At 41.4% G+C, this 6,968-nt stretch overlaps 1 protein-coding gene across 7 annotated transcripts in view; it reads left to right on the forward strand.

The window, feature by feature from the left end:
- SIPA1L2 (signal induced proliferation associated 1 like 2) overlaps positions 1–6,968 on the forward strand; it is a 324,678-nt gene that overhangs the window by 72,206 nt on the left and 245,504 nt on the right. For all 7 annotated transcript variants that reach the window (XM_019526878.1, XM_019526880.1, XM_019526883.1 and 4 more), the window contains exon 2: positions 2,545–2,618. The gene's annotated coding sequence lies outside the window, so the exon portion shown is untranslated. The remainder of the gene's footprint in view (positions 1–2,544; positions 2,619–6,968) is intronic.

Below are 6,968 nucleotides of genomic sequence, written 5' to 3' on the forward strand. Positions count from 1 at the left end.
GATTTGAAGAGAACCAGAACCTGTGATTAGGAAAATTCCACTAGCTATTTGAAGAAAGCCTTGTCCACCTCTTCCTTCTGGTCTGGTGGACTGTAGCAGACACCTTGCTTCATAGATTTCATAGACATTAGGGCTGGAAGGGACCTTGTAAGATCATCCAGTCCAGCCCCCTGCCCAAGGGGCAGGAATTCAGTTAGGGTCACAGGATCCCAGCAAGATAGACATCCAAATGTGTCTTAAAAGTGTCCAGAGTAGGTGCTTGCATCACCTCTGGGGGGAGTCAGTAAAGAAGTTTTTTCCTTATGTCCAGCTCTCCCCTCTGACCCTAGTCCAATGACTTTCATCAGGCTTGTCTCCAATTTCATATTGGAGCTCTGAAAAATCATACAGCTCTTTTACATAAAGTGCAACCCCTCCTTTTTTTCTGGAGCAGTTTATACCCATCCATGACAGTAATCGAGGCATGTGAGCTATCCTAACATGTCTCTGTTATTTCAGTCACGTCGTAGTTCTGTGACTGTGCAAGGACTTCCAGTTCTTCCTGCTCGTTTCCCAGGCTCTGTGCATTCGTGTACAGCACCTGAAGTAACTAGTTGATTGTTCTCCTTACTGAGGAAGAAGTAGAAGACCTCTTCTGTTGCCTGCTCCTGCTTGTGCTTCCCCCAGGTCATATACTTTCCTACTTAACTCAGGGCTTTGGTATCTCTCTCCTGGTTTATCTAGTTTTAAATCCCTCCTCACTAGGTTAGGAAGGCTGTCTGTGATGATCCTCTTCTATCTCTTCATCAGGTGGGTCCCATCTCCGCCTAGCAGCGCTTCTTCTTGAAACAACATCCTGTAGTTGAAGAAGTCAAAGCCATTCTGGCGACACCAGCTGCACAGCCATGCATTGATCTGCAGGATGTGTCTGCTCCTCTCCGGGCCTTTCCTCTTGACCAGAATGATTAAGAACACCACCTAAGCCCCTGTCCCCTTCAGTCTTGGACCCAGAGCTCTGTAGTCACTCTAGATCCGCTCAGGGTTACCCCTGGTGGTATCATGGGTGCCCACATGGGTGAGCAGCATGGGGTAGTAGTTAGAGGGCCAGATGATTCTTGGCAATCCTTCTGTGACATCTCAGATCTGGGCTCTGGGCAAGGAGCAGACCTCCTGAGACATCTGCTGGCCTGACCTGCTAAATGTCTCCACCCCCTCCGTGGAAAGGAGTCTCCAAACACCACCACCCATTGCTTCATTTTGTGGCAGTGGTCTCAATCCTCCCAACCCTGGGTATGCTTGGCCTGGCCTCTTCCACCCATGGAATGTGCTCCTTCCCCTTTGTTGCTAGGGCTCCATATCTTTTCTCTAGGCAAACCGCAGCGGGCGGAGATGAGGACTTCTGCTTGCCCTGAAATGTTTCATGGTGTTTCTTTTAAGTTTACACTGGCAGCTTTAATATGTGCAACCACATCTATTCCTGCTATTTTTTCCGCCTTCATCTGCATTGATACAAACCTGCATATAAAACTTAGTTTTTTTTGTTGGGAGCATAAAAAAGTGTCAGTTCTGCAGTGTGAGTCTGTTGACAAAGATATAAATTAGAATCCTGTAACTTTCTTGGAAGCACAGCCTTTTGTAGTATATATTCCTGTGTGTTGATGAACTACTTCTTAGGACTTCCTCATTTTAGTTCCTTTTCGTACAAAAAGATTCATTCTTAATCCCGTGGCCTAGTACTCTGTAGACTTCGGTATTTCCACTTCAGTGTTTCAACAAGTTCCATTTTGTCTTTAGGAATTAGAGTTAAATATTTAGGTGTTTTGTAGGCAGGAATAATTTACATATTATATTAATTGTACCTAGGTATGTGCAGCCCTAAAATCATAAAGGGTTCAACACACAGATAGGTTAATCCAAGTGTTATGTCTGCATGTACTAACTAGGATTAGGTCACTCTAAGTGCCAAATTGTACACGTATTCAGGGTCTCCGGATAGGGCAAAAAATGGCCGGTCCAAACTAAACTAGTTCACCTGAGGAGGTGTGCTGCATAGATCAGGCTAATCTGTGCCTGAATGTGTGCATATTTGGAGCTTAGTCCCAGGGCTGGGAAAGCCCAGCTGCTTGCCCCACCCCTGGGGCTCTGCTTTTTCTATCTCTTCACCCTGACCAGGTTATCTTTTAGGCCTCCAAGCTCTCTCTACCCCCAGCTGGATGACCCTCCCCCCACTTGCAGACCTGCTAGCCCCTCCCTTGATCCTGCCTGTCAATCCCCCAAACCCTGGCTCATATTTCTGGCATAGCTCCCAGCACCAGTGAATGTGTGCACAACTGGGGACCCAACTGACAGTCATGTTGCTTGAAGTAAGCTGTGTTATCCTAGATTGGGTCCTGGGAACATCTGCATGTGAATGATGTGTCCTTAAGTAGTGCATAGTTTGAGTGCATAGCTTTTTGTTCTATATTGAAATAGTAATTTAGGGTTAATTTGTTTATGCCTGCTACTGATATGAATGATCTGGGCACCTTCATATAAAAAATAAAAGTTTCTGATTTTGACTTCCAGGCTTCTGTTCATTTTACCAGTATCAGAAAGCAGTGAGGTGAAAAGGCATCCTTTGGGAACCCAGATAACCAAAGGTAAGCATGGATGTTACTGTGATGTACATAGATAAATGCTGTTGGATACTCCAGTTTAATTTTAAAATTGCTTTGAAAACTTTTCCACCACATCTGCATGTAATATTACTGTTCCCAGCAGTGACGCCCTCAGATGTTTCTCGGTTCTCCATGTGGGCTGCCCCAGGAAGCAGCAACAGTACTGTGAGAAGGGTAATTAGTGTGGGGCTTGGCTAATTGGCATGGTCATGCAGCAGTGCCTGCAGTACCACATAGAGGTGGCTATACTGCTTCCAGCACAGGAGGTAGCATGAAGCAGCATGGCATGTTTGGCGGTGCTGGTGCCAGGTTCATTTAGTTTGTGGTCTAGACATGGCCTTTTTCATAATGATTTAATCTATATACAAAAAATGTAGGCACATGCAGAGCTCTGTTTGACTGTAGCAACAGTCAGTTGTGCTGATAAAAAAACTTGAATGTACGTATGGATATTTTTTTTCAACTTGTGGCTTTAGTCTGCTAGTTTTGGAGAGGCTTGGTCATTGATCTAACTTTGATTTATTTTAGTGATAAATAGACATCTGCTTTGGGTTATAACATTTCCTGGTAAAAATTCTGACTATTTTGTTTATTTTGTTACTCTGTCTAATAAATTGGACAACTGCAAAATTTAAATGAATGATTAATAGGTATGATGTCACTCAAATAAGTTGGAAGAAATGGTTTTATCTTTAATTTGATTAGGAAAGGTCTAATATACAAGCCTTTATCATACTTAGCACCAGGACCATTTGCAAAAAAAAAAAAAGTGACTTTTCATGTCCCCAAATTATTACTTACTTATTGCCGTTACAAAATTGAGCATGTGATGATGATTTTTCTAAAAGCTAGCCCTGCATTGGGATTTTGAAGATCAAGCTGGGTTGTTTTCTCTGAGGTATCACGGCTAGCAATGGCCTGGCTGATAGCCCCTATGGTCATTGTTTTCCACAGGTGAATGAGAACTTGGTAAACAATCATGTTTGTGTTTGGGAAGCCCAAATCTTGTATTCATGTCAATGTTGGTGGTATGTTATGAATAGGCCTAATAGCAGTGTTTAATAAAACCACCCCCAAAAAAACAAACAAACAAACAAACAAATAATTTTTTCATTATTTAAATTAGGTAATAGAATATGAAAAAAGTACAGGTTTTGTTGAATAACCTGTGATATTATCAATATTTTTCTAACTGGCTCCTTTTAAATAATTTGTTTTTGTGTCCTGAATCATATGCATTCTTACAGGGGGACAGAGAAACACTGATAAATCTCTGCAATAACTCTCTTACATAGTTAAAGAAAGAGGCAACACTAAAGGACAACTTACATTAAGGAACACTTCCTAGAAAAGTTTCTGAAAACTATACTCGGTCTTACTCATAGTATAGCTCTGTGTTATTTTTCTGTTACTTAGTCCACCTCCTCCTGCAAGCTTATGTAAAAACAGGACATTTTGTGCACTGTGGTTGATTCCGAAGGGAAAATGCCAAATATATTTTTGAGTCAGGAATAAATTATCACCCGTAGGAATGATTTAACAGTAACGAGGGGCGAACACCTCAAAAGGTGGAAACATTTTTCCGATCTTTCATTTGTACTTGATGCATTGTAAGCAAAAGTTCCTGAGAGTCATATTTTCAGTGCACCGCTAGTGCCATGGACTGAAAGTATGGTGTACAGAATCAAAATACCAAGACCTTGCAGCATCGGACCTGTCTGTCCTCATCCTCCTGCTGCCTTTAAAGTTGGAAGCCTTTAATTTCTGATAAAGGCATGTGGGATTCACTGTATTCAGTGAAATGCCACAGCTGCCTTCCTGGACCTGCTACTGGATATACAAGATGAAAAGGAGGATGTGTGATGGTGGCAGAAACCTCACTGCATATGTACAGCAAGCTCTCTGCCCTAGTCTGGCAGCCAAGACCAGAGTTCTCAGTGGTACACTGGCACTGAAGTGGGGTGTGCACCCATCCTGGATCTTCTGTATCTGCCCAGTGTTTCTTTCATAGGAGCTCTTGATGTTTTCCTGATATGAGAAATAGAGTATTTGCAAGGAAATGTTTCTTTGCTAAATTTAAAGGAACAAAAGTGGTAAGGAACACATTTCATTTCCAAGCGTCATCGAGAATATGGCATTACAGACAAGAGGAGATAATAGATTTGGGGGAATATAGCTATTCTGATGCTGTCTTTTGTACTTTTTAATTAGAATTTCTCATTTATTTTAAACTTCCTCCTTCCCTTTTTGCCTTTCATAGGATGTTGCTTAAAATATACATACACTAAAGATGCAATAGCATTAAAGTTTAACACCATTCCTAAATACTGTTTCCTTAAAATTGGACATTATGCAAACTGAATTTTTGATGGTCTGTTTGTATGGTTACAGACAAAAGAGCTAGCGTCCCCAAGTAGAGTTATTTGGCGATTTATAACCTAGGGTACAGGTAAAGCCTAGTGCTTACTGAAATCCACAATTTGGTAATTTGTCTTCACTGAGGATTGTAAATGTGAGGTACAGGTATTTAAAGAGCCTGAGGCAGAAATGATCTAAGTCGCGCAGTTTTCTGAAAGCAATGTAGTTCAGATTGGTAGTGAACAGAACAGACATTCTACCGTTTGATGGGTGATAGACTGGGTTCTGCCGTTTTTAAACCAGTCTGTGCTTCTGTTTTGTTATAGGTCTAGACTGGTTTTGTGTGCCAAACTTCTGTTCAGTTGCAGGTCTGGACCAATTTCTGATCACTTATACTGATAAAAGTATAATGTCTGTACCTGGCCTGTATAAGTATGGTAATGTTATAAGGCATGGTTGCCAATCTCATAGTGCTGAGGAATGATGCATTCCTACTGTGCTGGCTGAGTCAAAAATAAAATAATACTTTTTGGTGACTTGGCAAACGTTTAGGTTGGTTAAGAGACTGTTTCCTGGAAAAGACAGAACTGAAAATTGAAAGCAGGACCAGTACTCTGAAAAATGGTGTTCTTTGTAAAGTTAATTAGGCTGCTTATGGAAATTTGTAGGGGCGTAAGGTTGCCAAAAAAAAAAAAGTCCCAGTATGTGCTGGAAAAGAAATGTAATGGTGATACAATAACTTTCCCTTTGTGACTCCTCACTGTGTATACTCCTTGATTTGGTCCAAAACCAGTGTAATGGATTGTTTTATAGCTTTAGCACAAAGCCCAAGTTAGGAAGTACTTCATGCTGGCTGAACACAGCATCTGATTACCATCTGGTCATCAAATGCTCCCTGCAGCACAATACAGAAATGACTGCTTTGTTAGGGAATGAACTCCCACTGTGTGTATGTGTATGTGTGGGGTGGGATGGGATGGGAGGGTGGCAGTGGGGAACAGATTAATTGGAAAAGATTTCTTTCTGGGACTGTCTGGAGAACTTTAAACTTCAGTAGTATCCAAAGGTTCAGGAAATACTTAATGGAATTTTAGATCATTTTGTCTAAATTTTGTCCCTTCACAAGCCCTTTAGATTCCTGAAGGTTACACTGCAGTAGAAAATAAGTTACTTTGCTTTTTTTCTTCTATAGTTTTGTATTTATAAAGATGATACATTTACAACCAACATTCTAGATCGTAACATCATTTCTGTTTCTCAGTTAAGACTGGATTTTTTGGGGATTTGGAGCGTTACTTCGGTAATAAAAAGTAGGGAGATGTTACACTTCTATGTTTGTATAGAACTCACTTGAACAGCAACTGCATAAATATTTTGAGTCATCTTTAGATGAATGAAATCTGTAATGTGTGTAAACTTGAGGGGATGCCCACATTCTATGTTGTATATACTTTGTTATATACAACTGGGTAGCGTTATGACCTTAAATTTACAGGAAAAGTAAGTTGAGAAAACAAAATAATAATATTAATTGTGTAGGCCTTTTATTTGGGTCAGTCTCTCAGGGTTTCCCTGTCTTTTCCTTAGTACTGAAATATCTCAAAAGTCAAGTTTTGACTTGGATCAAAGGGGGCAGGAGGGCACAAAAGCCCCCATGGCTCACCAGAAGCATCCGGGAATGTCTCCTAGTTAAAAGGGAGATGCACACCCAGTGGAAGGGAGGGGCCATCACCAGGGAGGATTATACTGGGGATGCAGGGGGGGGCAGTCAGGAAGGCCAAGGCGGAGATGGAACTGGGACTAGCTTCCTGGATCAAGGACGACAAGAAGTCCTTTTTTAAATACATAGGGGGCAAAAAGAAGGTTCTGGGTAACATGGGACCCCTGCAGGACAAGCTAGGAAATTTGGTTGTCACACCAGATGACAAAGCTAACATATTTAACGATTTCTTTGCCTCCATTTTCCTGAGCAGG

This window comes from Gavialis gangeticus, unplaced genomic scaffold (genome assembly GCF_001723915.1).
Source record: "Gavialis gangeticus isolate Ggan-Ray unplaced genomic scaffold, GavGan_comp1, whole genome shotgun sequence".
Taxonomy (NCBI): domain Eukaryota; kingdom Metazoa; phylum Chordata; order Crocodylia; family Gavialidae; genus Gavialis; species Gavialis gangeticus.